Source organism: Mus musculus, chromosome 7 (genome assembly GCF_000001635.26).
Source record: "Mus musculus strain C57BL/6J chromosome 7, GRCm38.p6 C57BL/6J".
Classification (NCBI taxonomy): domain Eukaryota; kingdom Metazoa; phylum Chordata; class Mammalia; order Rodentia; family Muridae; genus Mus; species Mus musculus.
The window spans coordinates 75,032,443-75,051,287 of NC_000073.6; the positions used below are offsets into that span (position 1 = coordinate 75,032,443).

Genomic DNA, 18,845 nt, shown 5'->3' on the forward strand with positions numbered 1-18,845 from the left:
CAGTACTGACTGGGTTGATCTAGTACAGGTCTTGTACAGGCAACCACAGTTGCTGTGAGATCGTGGGTGTAGCCATCATGCTGTTTTAAATTCACATCTTTCTTGCCCTGTTTCTCTTTCCTGATGATCTCTGAGCCCTGAGAGGACAGTGTGATGTAGATGAGCCAATTGTAACTGAGCACTCCACTCACACTTACACTTTGCACCTGAACCAGTTGTAAGTGTTTATATTATCCACCATCAGCTGCACATAGAAGCTTCTCCAATGTGCTCTGAAAGCTGCCCTAATCAGAAAGACAAAAGTTGAAAGCGTAGTTTGACTCAATGCTCATTAGTAGACTAACAGTAGGGGTTCACTCCTGGTGCTACAAATGTGGTGGGAGATGGTGGGCATGGGTTTTTAGCTAGTTTTATAGTATCTAGCACATGTTCACTGCTATACAAGGAGTCTTATATTCAATCATAAAGTAATTAATAACCCCATATAATGCATGGCGGTATTGCAACCCATGGGCATGTCTTGATGACAATTATTATCATAGTTCACAGAGTGCACAGCTGTAAAACATGTGTCCATCAAATGGACATGGGACTGGTGAGGTGAAGCATGCTCGAACCCCAGGGATCCCAGAGATTTGAGACAGCAGGAATAGGACTACTCCCTCCCTGCCTCTATGCCTGTTCTGGAGCCATGACCCTCAACTGAGGTATCCATGGGCTGTCAGTCAAGTACCACAACACCTGGAATAGCTACCTCTCCATGCTAATGAGGTGTCTTAGTAGCCTGAGCCTTCAGCCAATGATCTTCCCCAAAATTATATAATCCCTGGTTTCCCCAAATAAAGCATATGCATTCACATACACACCCAATATTGGAATACAAACAAGCTAAGAACTTCTCAGAGAGCTGCTTCATTAAAGATCATCATGGGGAGGGCCTTCACCTAAAGGAGCCATTACACTAAGACTCCTAAAAACCTCTCTCCTGCCCCTCTGGCACTCAGCACTCAATACTCCAGCTTGTCTGAGCTGGCTCTCCCCTTCGGGCCTGGCTTACAGCATGGCTCTGACATCCCAAAGGGACATGATGACTGCAGACCACTCCCTCTCAAACTTTGCCCAGCCCTCCCTGAGCCAGTCTGTCAGTGGAGCTCCGAAACCGCCAGAGGAGAAACAGAACACAGGATGGCATACAGCTGGGTAAAACTGTCAATAATCCCCCAGCCTTACCATTGTCCAGAACACCTTCCTGTGCTACCAACGCTATCTAAAGTGGGGATACTTTCTGATCAGTACCAACTTGCTTTCTTCATGCCATGTGAACAGTGTGTGTGGAGCCTTCAGCAAAGGGTCTTATCATCAACTTCTGGTGAGCTGGGACACCTCTCACTAACAACCCAAGAGGAGAATCTCATGTCCAACACTGGGATTTTTATTTGATGACCTATCATTCTGAATTCTTCCATACTTTCTGCTTAGTATCAAAAATACAACCCAATGGGGCCAGTGGGATGACTCAGCAGGTAAAGACATTAGTCACTCAAACTTAACAACCTGAGTTACAGTCTCAGATCCCCAATAGAAGAATAGAAATAACTCCTGAAAGGTGTCCTTTCAGCTCAGTACAACGATGTGGCACATGTACCCATCTTCATGCACACACAGCAAGAAGTAAATAATAAATACATAATAATAACCCTCCAGTGTATTACCGACTTCCTCCCATCTGTATATTTCAGCACCTTTAGCTCACAGTCAAGATAACACTTCAGAAAGTTGCTGAGTTATGCTGAATGGGTTAATATTTCAAACTATAAAAACCAGTCACATCCTTTTTGCTTGAGATTTTTCATGAGATTCCCTGTCTCTCTCCAATCATGTGACTCACTGAAGAAAAGTTTGTTTTAAATAACAAATTGAAGCTTTTCAAAGAAAGAATTTAATCATATGTGTTTTTGCATCACATCTCCTGAAATCAAAACCCTCATCCAAATACAGGTACCAGTGAGAGCCACTTTGCATTAAGTCATATTTTAAAGGACCTAGCATGTAACAACTTCAAAGGGATGTATATTCTGTGGTTATCAGGTATATTGTTGGTTGTCGTCTACTATGCAGTTCAAAGCAATTGATAATACTGTTCAGATTACCTATATCTCTACTAATTTTGTTCCTCCACAAATTCCATATTAAAATTACCAGTAACAATGATAAATTGTCTGTTAGTGCCTGTGTGTACACTTCTGAAAGGTATAGATGTAGGAACTGATGTTGTACATTTAAAACATTCCCTCTATCTTCCTGGTGAGATGATTCTTCCACTGTCGTGAATCTCCTCTTTTTATCTCTGGTTCAGTGGCTTGTGTTTTTGATCTGGAGAAAACAGGGAGACTCCAGGCACCTACACTGCTTTTCACACTGTTATCTTCTTCAGTATCAAAGAACCTATATTTTTCTCTTTATTCTTCTTCTATGTAAAATAAATCTCTTAATAACACCATACACTTGGGTATCATGGGTTTCAGCACCGATTCTTGCAATCTCTGAAGTTATGACTGAAGCATGTCATTCATCAACACTTAATATGAAATGTTGGGATGATTTGATAATTGACTTATATCATTGAATTTGGTCTACCACTCTATTATTTTTAATAATGATTTTATTTACTATGTATTCTCTCTCAGTTTTGTTGTGGCCTGCTCCTTTTATCTTAATATCCTTTGAATTATTTAAATATTCTAGGCAATTCTATCTAAAAGCATCCACTGGGTGTTTAGTTATCCTTTCTCTCAGGATTTCCTATTGATTGTTCTATATATTAAATCATCCAAATAGAAATACAATTTTATTTTGAATGGGCATTTTTAATTAAACTGAACAAGATTTTTTAAACACTCAAAAATCACCCAGAGGAAATATGGGATGACAAAACTATTATTTAATGGGCAGAAAATAGGAAAATCACAGAGAAATTTTGAAGGGAAGAAATATACCATGTCTACACCCACCACACTCAACTAAATTGTGTGCTGTGCCTGTCCCTACTTTTTCTTTAATATCTCAATTGGTATAATTATTACTAAATTAAAATAATAATGCTGTGAGTGGTTAGAAGCTGGTGGTGAGAAAACAAAGACTGAGAGCTGCCTCTGTACTCAGTTTACCGTTTGAGAATCATAAACAACATAATAGATGTTCACACAGAAACAACTGAGAGTTTTTTCTTCAACTATGTCTCTTGCTGCACTCTGCCGCCATGGTAACCTATTAGATGCAGTTGATAACAGTGTCAGCTCCTGCCCAAAGCCTGATATGAGTGAAATGTTTCATCCTTTTTATAGCTGTTTTTCTAGAAGCTAAAGTAGGAAGAAAAGAATTATTTGAGTGTAACACATGAATATTAAGAAACAAAACATTTTCTTAATGAAAGAAGCCTCGAGACAGAGTGATTGCATGATTCCATTTCTATACATGTTTCAAAAGTCTAAGCTAGAAAAATATCCAGATGTGTGGGACTAAGGACTGACTGTGAGTTTCTAGTTCCTATGACAGTTCAAACTCTATGCTATGGAGTTCATATACATTATCTCATTAGCCCTTTTCAAAAGCAGGCTATCCAGTGATTACAACAAATACTACCATTCTCTGTGGGACTTAATGATAATGAAGTCTAGACATTGCCCAAATGCACAGGATTTTCTTAAGTGTGGCTCCTTGTTTCCTTTCAGTGTGAGCAAGAGTTGTTCAACATCCTTAATCATCAGAGAAATGCAAATCAAAACAACCCTGAGATTCCATCTCACACCAGTCAGAATGGCTAAGATCAAAAATTCAGGTGACAGCAGATGCTGGCGAGGATGTGGAAAAAGAGGAAAACTCCTCCATTGTTGGTGGGATTGCAAGCTTTTACAACCACTCTGGAAATCAGTCTTGTGGTTCCTCAGAAAATTGGACATAGTACTACCGGAGGATCCCACAATACCTCTCCTGGGCATATATCCAGAAGATGTCCCAACAGGTAAGAAGGACACATGCTCCACTATGTTCATAGCAGCCTTATTTATAATAGCCAGAAGCTGTAAAGAACCCAGATGCCCCTCAACAAAGGAATGGATACAAAAAATGTGGTACATTTACACAATGGAGTACTACTCAGCTATTAAAAAGAATGAGTTTGTGAAATTCCTAGACAAATGGTTGGACCTGGAGGGCATCATCCTGAGTGAGGTAACACAATCACAAAAGAACTCAAATGATATGTATTCACTGATAAGTGGATATTAGCCCAGAAACTTAGTATAGCGAGATATAAGGTACAATTTGCAAAACACATGAAACCGAAGATGAACGAAGACCAAAGTGTGGACACTTTGCCCCTTCTTAGAATTGGAAACAATCACCCATGGAAGGAGTTACAGAGACAAAGTTTGGAGCTGAGACAAAAGGATGGACCATCTAGAGACTGCCATATCCAGGGATCCATCCCATAATTAGCCTCCAAACGATGACACCATTGCATACACTAGCAAGTGTTTGTTGCAAGGACCGTGATATAGTTGTCTCTTGTGAGACTAGGCCGGGGCCTAGCAAACACAGAAGTGGATGCTCACAGTCAACTATTGGATGGATCACAGGGCCCCCAATGGATGAGCTAGAGAAAGTATCCATGGAGCTAAAGGGATCTGCAACCCTGTAGGTGCAACATTATGAACTAACCAGTACCCCAGAGCTCTTGACTCTAGCTGCATATGTATCAAAAAATGGCCTAGTCGGCCATCACTGGAAAGAGATGCCCATTGGACAGGCAAACTTTATATGCCCCAGTACAGGGAAATGCCAGGGCCAAAAAATGGGAATGGGTGGGTAGGGGAGTGGGGGGGGGGGGACTTTTGGGATAGCATTGGAAATGTAATTGAGGAAAATACGTAAAAAAAAAAAAGAGTTGTATGTTATTTATTCCTTTACCTACTGACTTATTTATTCCTGATGCTATCTGTCAACATCAGCTGGGTGTCCTAGAGTGTGGACATGTAGAAGTCACTGATCCTAGAGAGTTCTAAGTCCTGTGAAAGAAGGAACAGTGAGAACTCACTCCTTGAGCAGTTTTCACACCAATGTCAAAAGGCATTTTCAAGAATGTCATTCATAACGTTGTTCAATACATATATTAGATAACTAAAGATATTCTAAATGCTCAAAATTGGAAGTTAGTTACAATATAAAAACAAACAAACAAACAAACAAACAAACAATGCACAACTCCTGCTCACAATCAAAGGAAACAAGGAACCATGCTTAAGAAAATCCTGTGCATTTGCTGACAGGAGCCTGATATAGTTGTCTCCTGAGAGGCTCTGCCAGTGCCTGGCAAATACAGAAGTGGGTGCTCAAAGCCATGCATTAGACGGAGCACAGGATCCACAATGAAGGAGCTAGAGGAAGTACCCAAGGAGCTTAAGGGGTTTGCAGCCCCCTAGGAGGAACAACAATATGAACCAACCAGTACCCCCAGAGCTCTCAAGGACTAAACCACAAACCAAGAGTACACATGGTGGGACTCATGGCTCCAGCTGCATATGTAGTAGACGATGGCCTAGTCGGTCATCAATGGGAGGGGAGGCCCTTAGTCTTGTGAAGGCTTTATACCCCAGTGTAGGGGAATACCAGGGCCTAGAAGTGGGAGTGGGTGGGTTGGTGAGCAGGGGGAAGGGGATATAGGGGGAGGGGTTTTCAGAGGGGAAACCAGGAAAGGGGATTACGTTTGAAATGTAAATAAAGAAAATACTAATTAAAAAAATGAAAAAATAAAAATAAAATAAAAAAATAAATAAATAATGCACAACCACTGCTCACAATCAAAGGAAACAAGGAACCATGCTTACGAGCACCCTGAGCATAAACACAAATGGAAAGGAGAAAATAGAGATTATGTTCAAAGGGCCACTTGTTTGGGGAGGAGGAAAAGAAGAAGAGGGTTTGGTATTTTTATTTATTCTGTGTCTCAAAAACATAGACAGCCACAGTGTCGAACACCACCATGGTTAACATATAGCCTTTACATGTGTATTCATTACTATGCATATACATGAATACACACATATACACCAAAAAACAATATTGACACAAAGTATACAAGATTAGAAAAATGTAGGATTTGGGGGGGGGTTATATGCTTGGCCCAGGGAGTAGCACTATTAGGAGGGGTGGCCTTGTTAGAGTGGCTGTGTCCTTGTTGGAGGAAGTGTGTCACTGTGGGACAGGATTTTGAGACCTTTCTCCTAGCCATGTGGCAGCCAGTCTTCTCCTAGAGGCCTTCAGATCAAGATGTAGAACTCTCAGCTCCTCCAGCACTATGTCTTCCTAGACACTGCCATGCCTCCTGCCTTGATGATAACAGACTGAATCTCTGAACCTATAAACCAGCCCCAATTAAATGTTGTCCTTTATAAGAGTTGTTTTGATCATGGTGCCTCTTCACAGTCACAGAAACCCTGACTAAAACAGGGGGTAATATGTATGGAGTGCATGCATATGAATATGTGTTCACATGCATATTCATCCATTTGCACACATGCAAAAGCCAGAGCAGGACGTCAAATGTCTTCCTCAATTGCTTCTTATTTAATTGTCATGACACAGGGTCTCTTACTAAAGCAGAAACTGTGTCTGACCTCTCATTAACTGCATATGTCTACCTCTACAGCATGCACAGCCAGACCTGGCTTTTTACATAATTTCTGGCAATTTGAATCAGTTCCTTAAGCTTGTGGTGAGCCATCTCTGCAGCCACTCAATAAAAACCTGTGTGTGTATGTGTGTGTGTGTGTGTGTGTGTGTGTGTGTGTGTGTGTGTGTGTGTGTGTGTGAAGTATCAAACGAGTTTTTAAATTTTCCTTCTAGTGATACACACTTTTGCTTATACTATAAACAATTTGTTAGTTCTTAGACAAAGCAGAACGAGTGCTTTGCCTCACAAAGCCTACACAGTGCCCCTTTTACCTTTGATTTCTCTTTCCTTGGTTTCAATTTTCTTCAATTACCTGTGGCCAAAGATACTAACTGGAACATTCAAGAAATAAGTAATTTATAACTTTTAAATAATTCTTATGATATTAGGTTATCATAAATGCCATTTGATGATTACTTAGGACTGTTATAATTAGAATTATATAGGATTGGGGGGATCAGTCAGTGCATACTGTTCTTTCTAGGAATCATGGAACTGAGTTTGGTTCCTAGCATCTATGTCAGGTGGCTCAGGTGACACACAGCTCCCTGGAACTCCATTTCCAAGAGATTCAAAGCCTTCATCTCACCTCTGAAGGCACCTGCATTCATGCGCACATATACACATATATACATGCTATTTTTAAAATAATTAAATTTTACCATAGACACGAATGTCAGATTTGATACTAACCAAGATCCCAGGCATACATTGAGAACTTGGAAAATTCCCTGGGCAGATGAAAGGGGCTCCTGCACAGGGATATAGACCGAAGCCTTTCTTCTAATTATGCTATGGGGCAACTCCACATGGAACAGTTTCATTCATCAGAGGAACTGTATAGACCTGAGCTGAGTCGTTCAGTATGGATAAACCCTGGAAAGAAAAGCCTGGGCATTCGTAACTTCAATTGTGATGTTTTACTTTGCAAAGAAGGGGGAGGAAGAGGGAGGAGATTGATGGAAAGGAAGGAGATGGGGTGGGAGGACACAGTGAGTAACAGGAAAGAGAACATGAATCATGTGTAGAAATATCAGCATTTAGAATTTTTCTATGATAAATACACGAATAATTGTTATACGATTATCTTTATTTTTCTACACATGTAAAGTATTCAATAATAATGACAGAAAGAATATTCTGAAAACTACACAGTTATTCAGTTTTTCTATCTGGTTAGATTATAAATTACTATAATTTTCTTTTTCATAGTTTCGTATATGTTATGATTGCTTTATATTAAACATATTATATTTCTAAAATAGTTGTTTGAGAATTAATACATTTTTCATGCCATGTGATGAAATTATGTAAACTATAAAAACAGCCAAAAGAACCGGAACAGATCAAGACATTAACAGTTGTTGACATTTGGAGTTGAGCTTATGGATGACATTTTTCTTATATTTCTACTTAAATACCAATTATTCTATATTGGGGGAATGAAACATTTGTTGAAGTTGGGCCAAATGAAAGCTTAGAGGTTTTAATGGAAAAAAAAAGTCAAATAACTTTCAAAATTATAAAATTTTCATAATCCTAATAATAAACTATGTTTTTAGAATCTGTATCTCAAGGAAAAAATTATACAGTCATCAGAATATTCTGTTAAGTAGCATGTGCAATTCCATGAATATTTTCTGTGAGGGCAGGTTATTAAGAAAGGAACACAAAAAGGTTGCAAGCAGGCTCATGCCCTGAAATATTTCCACTGAGAGGCAAACATCAGAGCCATTCAGTCAGTGCAGCATCTTTTATAAAATGTTCAGGGATTCTCCCAGGAAACCTTTAAAGAGATAGATTCCACATTATTCCTGATCTTCAGCATCGCTCCCCTGGGACTGCTGATCTACAGGACAGACGATGTGATTCCAGATGACTGACGCCCACCCATCCATGAGGTTCTCAAGGGGAAAGCATGACCGGTCCACTGACTGGAACCTGTAATGTGAAATATTAATTACACTCCTGAAGCTCTTCGGAGCTCTGACAATCCATACAGCTAGTTGGGCAAATGTCCTCATATATAAAAGCAATGTCATTTTCTGGAGTGCGGAAAAAAATGAAGCACCTAGAAAACATGGTGCTTGCTTCATGTTTGCTCTAGCCTAGCTCATCACATATGCATTCAGGCTCAAAGACGCTCTGACCCCTGCATCAGAGGTCATCTCTGATGTGTGTGGGACAACTCTTTATAAAGTAAACATGTATGTGCCTAACACCTTGTGAAACATGAATAGTAACAGCTCAAATGGAAAAGTCAGAGACTGCTGCCCCAAATGGTAGCAGGCACAAAAGATAAGGAGAGTTTAAGCAATTTGTCAAGGTTACTTCTGTTATAGGTAAGTCAGCACAGCCATGGACAGGCTGAGAAAATGTCAGCCAAGAGTTCATGTAGAGAAAAGACAATGAATGATGGTTTTTTTTTTGTTTTTTTTTTTTTTTTTTTATGATAAGTGTATGGTGATCACAGCTCGGGCTTGGATGGCCCTTCCTCTTTGTACTTCTCTTGGGTAAGATAATCAGGCTCCACAAACACAGCCTCGCCAGGCAGTGGTGGCTCACACCTTTAATCCCAGCACTTGGGAGGCAGAGGCAGGCAGATTTCTGAGTTCGAGGCCAGCCTGGTCTACAGAGTGAGTTCCAGGACAGCCAGGACTATACAGAAAAACCCTGCCTCGAAAAATAAGCAAGCAAGCAAGCAAGCAAGCAAACAAACAAACAAAACCCACAGCCTCATTTATTATGTTGCCTCCACATTAAACTTGCATATTTAAACACCAAGGTCACTTGCTTGTGGCCCTAAGCTAGGAATTCAATGACCCTGAATGTTCTCTGTCCTGTTTATTAGTAACCACATAAAAGTTGAAGAGATGACTCAATCCACTCCAGAGCACCTCAGAACATGTGCATGAGGCAACTGGGTTCAGTTGGGTTCAATACTCAGTACAGAAAAAAAAAAAAAAACAACAACAACAACAACAAACAAGACAGGAAAATGAAGGCTACGTGGCCTGGAGAGTTAGCTCAATGGTTAAGAGTACTGACTGCTCTTCTGGATGGCCTTAATTCAAATTCCAGAAACCTCATGGTGGCTCACAACCATCTGTAATGAGATTGGATGCCCTTTTATGGTGTGTCTGAAGACAGCTACAGTGTACTTACCTATAATAAATACATCTTTTTTTAAATTAATTTATTTTTTGACAATTCCAGATATTTAATATGTGTATATAATACACTACCACAATGTTCACCCCCTAATTTTTCTTCCTCTCTCCTTTCAACAAGGGCCCCTCCAACTATGGGGCCTTTTTTTTTTTTTTTGGTGGCCCACCAAGCTTAACAAGGGGTAAGCTGTCATTTTTTTCCATGTTTATAAGCTTTGCACCATTCACTTTGGGGCAGTAGCATTTAAATCTCAGGACTAAAAGAGCACATTATGCTAAGATGAGATAATTTTGATTCCTCACATCAAGTATGATAAATTTGGATTGCAGGAGTCGGGGGCAGAGATACCTGGTTAAGATGTCCTGAGTTCTCATCAAAGATGAAGAGTGAGAGAGAAGCTCTCATAGTTTCCCTTCCTTCCACAGCACTGGCCAACAGGGCTGCCCTGCCTGTATTAAGACAAGGCTGAGTTACCCTGTCAGGGGTGTGTGTGTGTGTGTGTGTAGATATGGGATGGCACCTGAATGAACTTGATGTCATTGTGTGGTCCACCTGTTTGTCTGAATACTTAAGGAATTCACAGAAAAATTTGAATGTACATTGGTGCTTTGTCATTGGAGCAGGAAGAAGAAAGGAGAAGGGTGACAAGAGAGGCCAGGTAGTGAGATATTAGTCCCAGTGTCTGCCATGCTGTAAGTTAACAAGCTGATTTGGATCAGCTTTAACATTGCTGGGGCCTCAGTTTCCCCATCTGAAAAAGTCCAGTGATGCTTTGAATTCCTTCAAAACTGAGAGTTCATTCTCTGCGTCCCTACCGCTGAAAACACTAGAGGCTGTTGTTCTCCTGTTTTGTGTTGTGTTATAAAGTATATATTACAAATGTGCCATCTCTGTCCTAAACTACCCCTCTGGGAAATTAAATGTTTAATCATATCTACCTATCTACCTGATCAGTAAAAAGGCATGAGGAAAGGGCTGGCTGTCAATAATTCTGTGGATTTAAACTAAATTCAGAGGAAAGGGCTTCTGTGAACACCTCCTCACAGAGCCTTCACTTTCCTGTCTGATTGCTTGTTTTGTTTTGTTTTGTTTTGTTTTGTTTTGTTTTGTTTTGTTTTGTTTTGTTTTGTTTTGTTTCTGTACTGAGTATTGAACCCAATTGACCCCAGGTGCCTCATGCATGTGTTCCTAGGTGCTCTGGAGTGGACTGAGCTATCTGGGATGACACTGTAAAGGGTAAACAGAATCTAGACGTGGTTCTCAACCTTCCCAGGGCTCTGACCCTTTAATATAATTCCCCATGTTGTGGTGATGGGCAGCCACCTCAAAATTATTTCATTACTACTCCAATATTGAAATTTTGCTGTTGTTATGCAGTACAAACTGATGTGCAGAATGTCTGGGATATGAACCCAAGTGGGTCACAGCCTGCTTCTGACCTAGAAGATATTAAAGAGCTAAAGTCAACTGACCTATAGGATATATTGGCTAGCAGGTAAACAAGAGAAAACGTGAATCAGAGCTAACTGGTGGGATTCTGCCTGTCAGTGTGGATAGAGGGTGCTAGACCTTGACCTCTGAACCTCAGGCTTTCATCAGTAAACAGGAACAGTATCTACAAGGTAGTGCTGCTGTCAAGTGGCTGAGATGTGATGTCTCACAAATGAGTGGTAGCTAGCCTCATTCTCCATTCTTTCTTGTTCCAATTGTTCATTCAGACTCCCAAACCTTCGATTCTTTTCATTCTCTTTTCCAACCCCTTTATCAAATAGCCAGTTTACTGATCTAATCACCCTAAGTAGTCTCTTCTGTACCAAGCTAGTAAAATATGCAAGGTGGCCATGGCTCTTATAAACCTATTATTGAAAATGTCTCTGCTACAGCTTTGCTCACAGCAGCTCACTTTGCTGTTCTAGGAGAAACATCAATTGCACACTCAGTTCCCATTATCAGCCAAATGTTCACACACAGGTCTATTTATTAACAAGGCATGTAGTGCTGGGTCACATAAAGAGAGAAGAAAAGCATCATATCTAATGGAAAGGAAGAAAAAAACATGCATGCTGTACTTTGGTTGCAATTGAACTGTTAATACTCTACTGTTCAACTCTCCCTCCCACTTAGGACAAAGTTCCTGATGATAGCCACAAGCACATATACTGTAGCAATAGAATGTCACTCTGTAAGGGACAGGTAGGAAGGGCATCAAGACTCTACAAATGAATTAACTTGGGAAGATAACTTGCTTAAATTTACCAAAAAAAAAATCTATTTAGTAGATGAAAATATAAGTCTTGGGCTCTCCATTCTATTTACCTATCAAAAGCCCCATTTGGGAGGAGGAGCAAGAGGAAGAGGAGGGGGAGGAGGGGGAAGAGGAGGGAGTATCTCAGCAGTTTAAATCCCTTGTGATGAAGTTTACAATCTGAGTTTGATACACGGGACACCTGCAGTAGAAGGAGAGAAATAACTCCCATGAGCTGCCCTCTGACTTCTAAATGTACAGGGCAGTGTATTTGCTGCACATACACACAGCTACACACATAGGTAAATAAATAAATATTTTAAGTCCCCATCTCTCAAATGTTAAATCATATAAAATAAGTCATAAGTAATCATGCAGTCACTATACAGCCCCAAGAGACATGATCAAATATCTATACATTTCATGGCTGTGCTTTATGAAATATTATTATTATCTAACTATTATTGCTAGGATCATACTTAATAAATAAAATAGGTTGTGGTGATGTTTTGCCTTCAAAGAGATTGAACTTATGCCAGACCTTGTAGCCATGTTAATAATACACCTTGAGATCACTGAAGGCTATGTGCTTAATCTGCTGCCCTACTATGTGTACTGTTTAACTTGCCTTTCAGAGAACAATGTGACTAGCCTTACTATGCCACAGCCATAGATTCCCTACATGTTCAGCTCTTACAACCTCAGATAAATATGTAACTTTAACCTTGAATTATGCTCTCCTCCATATCCTTTCTCCAATACCTTTCTATCCTATCCTCTCTATGGAATCCCCTGACTTAGAATAATGTATGCACGTGCATAAGCCTTTTATTTTGGGGGGGGGGGATGTGTTGGTAATCATTTGCTGAAAGAAGCCAAATGATTCTTGCTCAGTTCTCTATTTGCTGATCTCTTTTCAAAGCCACTATGCTAGCTAGACTTGTGTCTGTGAAACCCACTTAATTCATAATATAAATACAAGTAGGGCAAAGATAATGAGTGATTTCAAGTTCTTCTCTGTTTAGTGAAATCCACACAATGCTTCCTGCCATCTTAAAGACCCAGCTCCATTCTTTCATGAGTGGCCAGATGTGAGGCATAACCAGAGGCAAACAGCACATGAGGGTCTCTGATATCTAACACTTTATATGAGTCTCATCCTTACTCTGTCTTCTTTGGACAAACAACCTTAGGTGGGTGACTGAATAGCTCAGACATTCAACTTAACAGTCTGAAAATAGCTCTGGTGACAAAATTTCATGAAACCACAAAAACAAAACACTTACCAGGGTGCTGAGTTTATAGTTGACTGCACACCTATTAGCTACTGTATATGTTCATTTAGATAGCCCTTGGGTACCGAAATGAACAGCATTGAAACTTACTCTGAGACATAAAGTAATTGATTCTGTCTCATACAGCTTGTAAATGACAGCGCAAAGACAAGTAAATCTTGTAAATGTAGCGGAATTAATTTTTGTTAAATCCAACTTTGCTCTCTGAAGAGGCTCTGTGGTGATACCTTAAGGCTCTGAGAATCCAGGAAGTATGGAGTCAAACTGCACAGAATAGAGGACCAAGAAGTGAAGATTTCTGGCCATGAGTCAGAAAGAGATAAAAAAAGAGAAAGGGAAATGTGGAGGGAGAGAAAGAGACAGGGCTTTGCCCTGGACACACACACACACACACACACACACACACACACACACACGTTCATGAACATCCAGCCTATGCTGACATGTTATCCTGTGTTTAGAAGCTGTGAAGAAAGGCTTGTCTCCATGTAAACCTCAGAGAGCAGTGACCAAGACATGCACATGAGGACAGCCTTCATCTGACCCTTTTAAAGGAATCAATAGTCCCATGATGGGATTTGGGTGAGAAAGAGAAAAGTTGTTAGGTGCCTGGGTTGGATTTATTAGGTGAAGTTGTGGGGGGGGGGGATGTGACATTCTATACAATCTGAGAAAATCTAGCAAGTAGTTTGAGCTACCAAGGGATCATTCTTTACCTCTTAGCATACAGTGGAGACCCAGATCCTTCAGAAAGCAAATCAGCCATCCTGCCTCAAGCCTAGAAAATTATCCAGGTACATGCTCCCAGGTGATCTTCAAGAGGCATGCAGTAAATAGAATCAAGGAAGGAAGAAACAAGGCTGAAAAAAATTATCTCTATTATTCCTAGTTGTTTGCTTTTTCACTCGCCAATTTTCAGACAAACCAGGGGTTTCCTTTGAGTACACTAGAAAATCACAAAATCCCCTGAGTGTCACTCTTTCCTGTTTGATAAAATTAGAGTTGACAGAAGACAGAATACAAATGTCACTAAAGTTCAAATATTTGGATTGTTGTGTTTTAAAATCATATTTCCTAAGTTATTGTTTGCTTTTCTGTCTCCTGGCCCTAGCGCAGCAATAATTGCTTGCATTTGCTAGGAGGGAGTAAGAGAAGTAGGAAGGAGAGGAGATGGCAGAGAGGCAGACATGGAATGGAAACAGATTCAGGGTGCTGATGGGTATCCTCCAGAGACTGCACAAAGGCATTCAAGCCAGGCTTCTCCTGACAGTCTCCATTCACATTCCCCTTGTTATCAGAGTTATGTGAAAGCCACAACCCTGAGATATTAGAATGGACTAAGCTTGACTACCCACTTCTGGAAGTCAAATAGACACATGTGTAATGAAGGCAAAAGAGCAGTTTTATCTTCAACATGGTACACTGGGGAAAAAACATGTCTAAAGACTCAAGACCTGTTTTTGCATTGCTTACAGCATTCTTAGGATTATATAAGAGACAAGAACAAAGGCAATAATTAGAGGCTCTCCACAGTAGCAGACCAGATCACTTTGGTTTGGCTGAGCTCTGGTTCCTGAAATCCACTCAATAGGCTCAAGAAAAAGGGCAGAATCTTGAGTCCTGGGAGCCCCCCACCTGTCTAGAATCTCAGCATGCTCTTCTGGGGAAGATAGATGGTCTGTACTAGGTGCCCACCTCTCATTGCTAAACTAAAGTTCTGCTTTTGAATAAACAGCAAATCCAGCTGTGGCCTGAGGAAGAATGCTGGGAGCAGGTGATTGCTTTGTGATGCTTCCATTCACAAAATTAGATTGAATTCTTCCAGGTCCATGTAGGCAGGTATGGTGTGGACTTTCAAAGAGCCCCACATTAGTTGCAGAACCATAGGCAGCAAGGAGGACATGATTCCAAGGTCGTTTGTGGAAAACCCATGAACGAAGAATGACTTTTTGAAAAACATCTCAAAAGAAAGATAATATGACATATGAAAATTATATGAAATTCAAATGTACCGTCTATAAATAAAGTTTTATTGGAACACGGCCCTGCTCACTCATTTACACATTGTCTGTAGCTACCTCTGTGCTATAACAGCAGATTTGAGTCGATGAAACAGAGACCATATGGCTCACAAAGCCTGAGACATTTACAATCTGGCCCTTTATGGAAAAATGTTTGCCAACCCCTAATCTACACACATTCCTTTGCAAAATCTCCAAGTCTTGTTACCCCTAGTGTGTGCCAATGCTAATTGTCCTCCTCACAGTGTGACTCATGTCCTCTGAATACCTTAGGAATGGCTATTTGTTAAACACATCTGTCATGACCTGCCTCATGCTAGCTACTTATTCACAAGTTCTCTATATACACTTTAATCAGAAGAAAAAAAAAGACAAAACATTTTTTGATTGACATACAATCTATTTCTAGGGTATAGTATTGTATTTTGATATAATTATACAATATATAAAGATCAACTAAGAATAATTAGTGTTGCCTAAATTTTCTTTTTGTTTAAAGACTTTGAACTCTTCTTTCTAGTTCTTCATGAAACATTTTAAAATGTGATTTAATGCACCGGTGATGATTATCAATTTTAGAAAGAAATATTATATATAAGGTGGCCATTTATTCTAGTCCCTGCCTGCCATCACTGTTGGCATTCACCACTTATCTTGTTGATATCTTACCTTAGCATCCCTTCCTGCCTCTAATATCAGGTCCCCACCCTCTCTTCCACACATCTTCAGCCAGAAAAGACTGTGCCTAGATCAATTGTTCCCCAAACCACATACTTCTGCAAGGAGACATATCATAATACCACTTTGAAACTATTTACTAGTTTTCTAGTCTGATCTACCATCTTCACAAGCAAATGAATTAGGATTAACATTTCCAGACTTTTGGTGACTCCTTTACTTGGCATAAGGAGAATGTAATGGAGTTTAAAATGTTAATGATAATACTTTTGGTTAATGTCTTTTTCTATCTCAGGAGCTTAGAGCAAAAGCTTCTAAAATCAAGAAGAAGAAAAAGCTTTTTCAGAGTCATTCCAGGATCCCATGGAGTTGTGACTAGATAAGACACTTGGCTGCTCTGAGACGAAAATGTCTTACGGATTGGCAGATAAGGAAGAGCTCTGACTGCCTGTCCCTAGTCATGGAAGGGAGTGATAAGCAGACATAGAAGTAAGGACCTGCAAGAGGAACACACCTTCACACTCCTATAAGGTACTAGTCTAAAAATTACTTTTGTAAATGAGGTATCTTATGTTGGAAAAAAGTGAAGCACAGACAATATAATACCAGTAAAAGCTCTTTATAAACTGCAAAGTATGCATGTCAAATAATGTGGCTTTTAGTTTTTGCTGTAAGAACCACCTGGCAGTGCTCAAAAGATCACAAACTATTCTGGTTGGGGGGGGGGACCCTTTGGGAACTCATAATGCACTGAAGAGGAGCAGATAATTTTATTTTCATGATAATGTTCCTGCCTTCTGGCTTCCTCGGCTTCAATTTCTTTATGAGGAAATAAAATAGCATCATTCGGGTTCACAGAATTGAGGTATGCAAAGCGTCTCACACCTGTTAGGCCTTTTAATCCCCAGCATTGCTAACGGTGGGCAAACCTAAAATCCACTCTTCAGAACTAGAAATAACCTGCCTTAGATGTTTTGGCCAAATGAGAGGAAGTAAGACTTGAAACTGGGGTCCTCAAAGTACATGTCTCCCACCTCTTCCCATGACTTGAGACAATCTTCAATCTTTGGGGACTAAGAAGCCTGGAGCAGAGAGCATGGCCAGTGGGGTGGCTCTGTAGGTAAACGTGCTTGCTGTCAAACTCTTGAGCCCCATTCTCAGAACCTCCCCGGTAGACCCATAGGATGATGTATAACGGCCATGGACAACTTGTAAAGCTGAGCTATTAAAAGCACTTGGGTTCCGCCTTGTTCTCTGAGTTGTTGTGCTCTAAAGGAAGCCAGCTGCCATGTTTCAAGAACACTCAACAGCATTTCCAGAAAGGTCCAAAGGGCCAGAAATAGACACCCTGATGATGGACCACAGAACTGGATGATGGAGCCTTTCAGCCTTTCAGCCTTTCAGGGAGGAGGCTGTGGGTGACCACAACCTCTGTCGGTGCCTTGAGTACAACCTCAAAAGAAGCTCTGAGCTAGGCTCACCCCTGTAAATCTCTCCGGGGTTCATGACATGCAGGAATTGTGCTCCATAACAAATGTTTATTGCTGTTTAAGTCAGTTCTGAGGTACTTTGCAATGAAGCAATAAAAAACTAATGTAATTTCCATGCTGATGCTTCAAGGAGTAGGTACATTATCCTCCTGAAATTGGGGGTGTCTTTTCCTAAACCCAGTCATAAATCTACTCTTCAAGCAGTTTCTTAAATTCTCTCTTAAGGTGAATTAATCAAAATAGAGAAGCCACTTGCTTTTCTGTAGTCTTCCCCAGCTGCCCAGAGGTTGTTTGTCATGTCCTCAAGTGATTTCCTCATGGTTACTGAAGCCTAGGGCCTGAAATGAGGTTATGCAAGTAGCTCAGTGTCATGTACTTTCTTTATCTGATCTATTCTTTGAGGATCACCAAACAGGATGTGAGACATGTACACTTGAAAGACTTGCATTTAGAAATGATGGGCTCTGTGTTTGTTTATTTAATCCGGGTTTCATTTTTCTTTCTTCTTTAAATCCTTCCCCAATCCTCTTATCTTTTGTGATTTAGCATCATTATTGAGAAACCAAAACCATAAAAGCCAGAGGCTAACTATAAACATATCCATCCCATAAATTTTTATAAATTCAAGACACTCATCTTTTCAAACAAAATAAATTATGAAACCACAAGTCTCCCCCAAACTTGTCCACTTATGTGACATTTATTGAGAAAGAAAGTAAGGGATAGAGTCCTGAATTTTCGTCTCTATCCAAAAGAAGGAAACAAAATAGTGTCCTACCAGGGAATTGCTCCTCAATCTGTCTGCATTGGGTATTTTGAAATGAAAAATAATAGATAGAGAAAACTGCACATGACAAAAGATGCTTTAGGATAGCCAAGGTCAGCAGAGAACACTCCTTCCATTACAGTTATGGTAGAAAGACATCGATTTAGTGTGTGCCCATTCTATCTAGTAGAGATCAGAGGAAGACCCTGGTAATCAGGAGATAATCAGAAGAGAAGAGAAAGAAGAGACAATGTTTGCAGTATATACAGCTGTTCCTCGGTATCTACAGGGCATGAACTCATATCATCTACCTTCTCCTATACTCTAAATCAGCTATAGATCATTTCCCGTGCTTACTACAAAGTACTGTTCTGTATGTAGACATTAGACTATAGTGCTTAGAGAAAAATGATCTGAAAAGAAAAAAATCTGATTTGTAAGGCTTTTGT

At 40.1% G+C, this 18,845-nt stretch overlaps 1 long non-coding RNA gene across 1 annotated transcript in view; it reads left to right on the forward strand.

Annotated features, from left to right (window-relative positions):
* Positions 1–18,845, forward strand: part of 4930533N22Rik (RIKEN cDNA 4930533N22 gene) — a 44,956-nt gene that overhangs the window by 2,232 nt on the left and 23,879 nt on the right. Inside the window, exons 2-3 of the long non-coding RNA NR_131122.1 lie at positions 3,732–4,021; positions 16,436–16,671. This is a non-coding gene — a long non-coding RNA (RIKEN cDNA 4930533N22 gene). The remainder of the gene's footprint in view (positions 1–3,731; positions 4,022–16,435; positions 16,672–18,845) is intronic.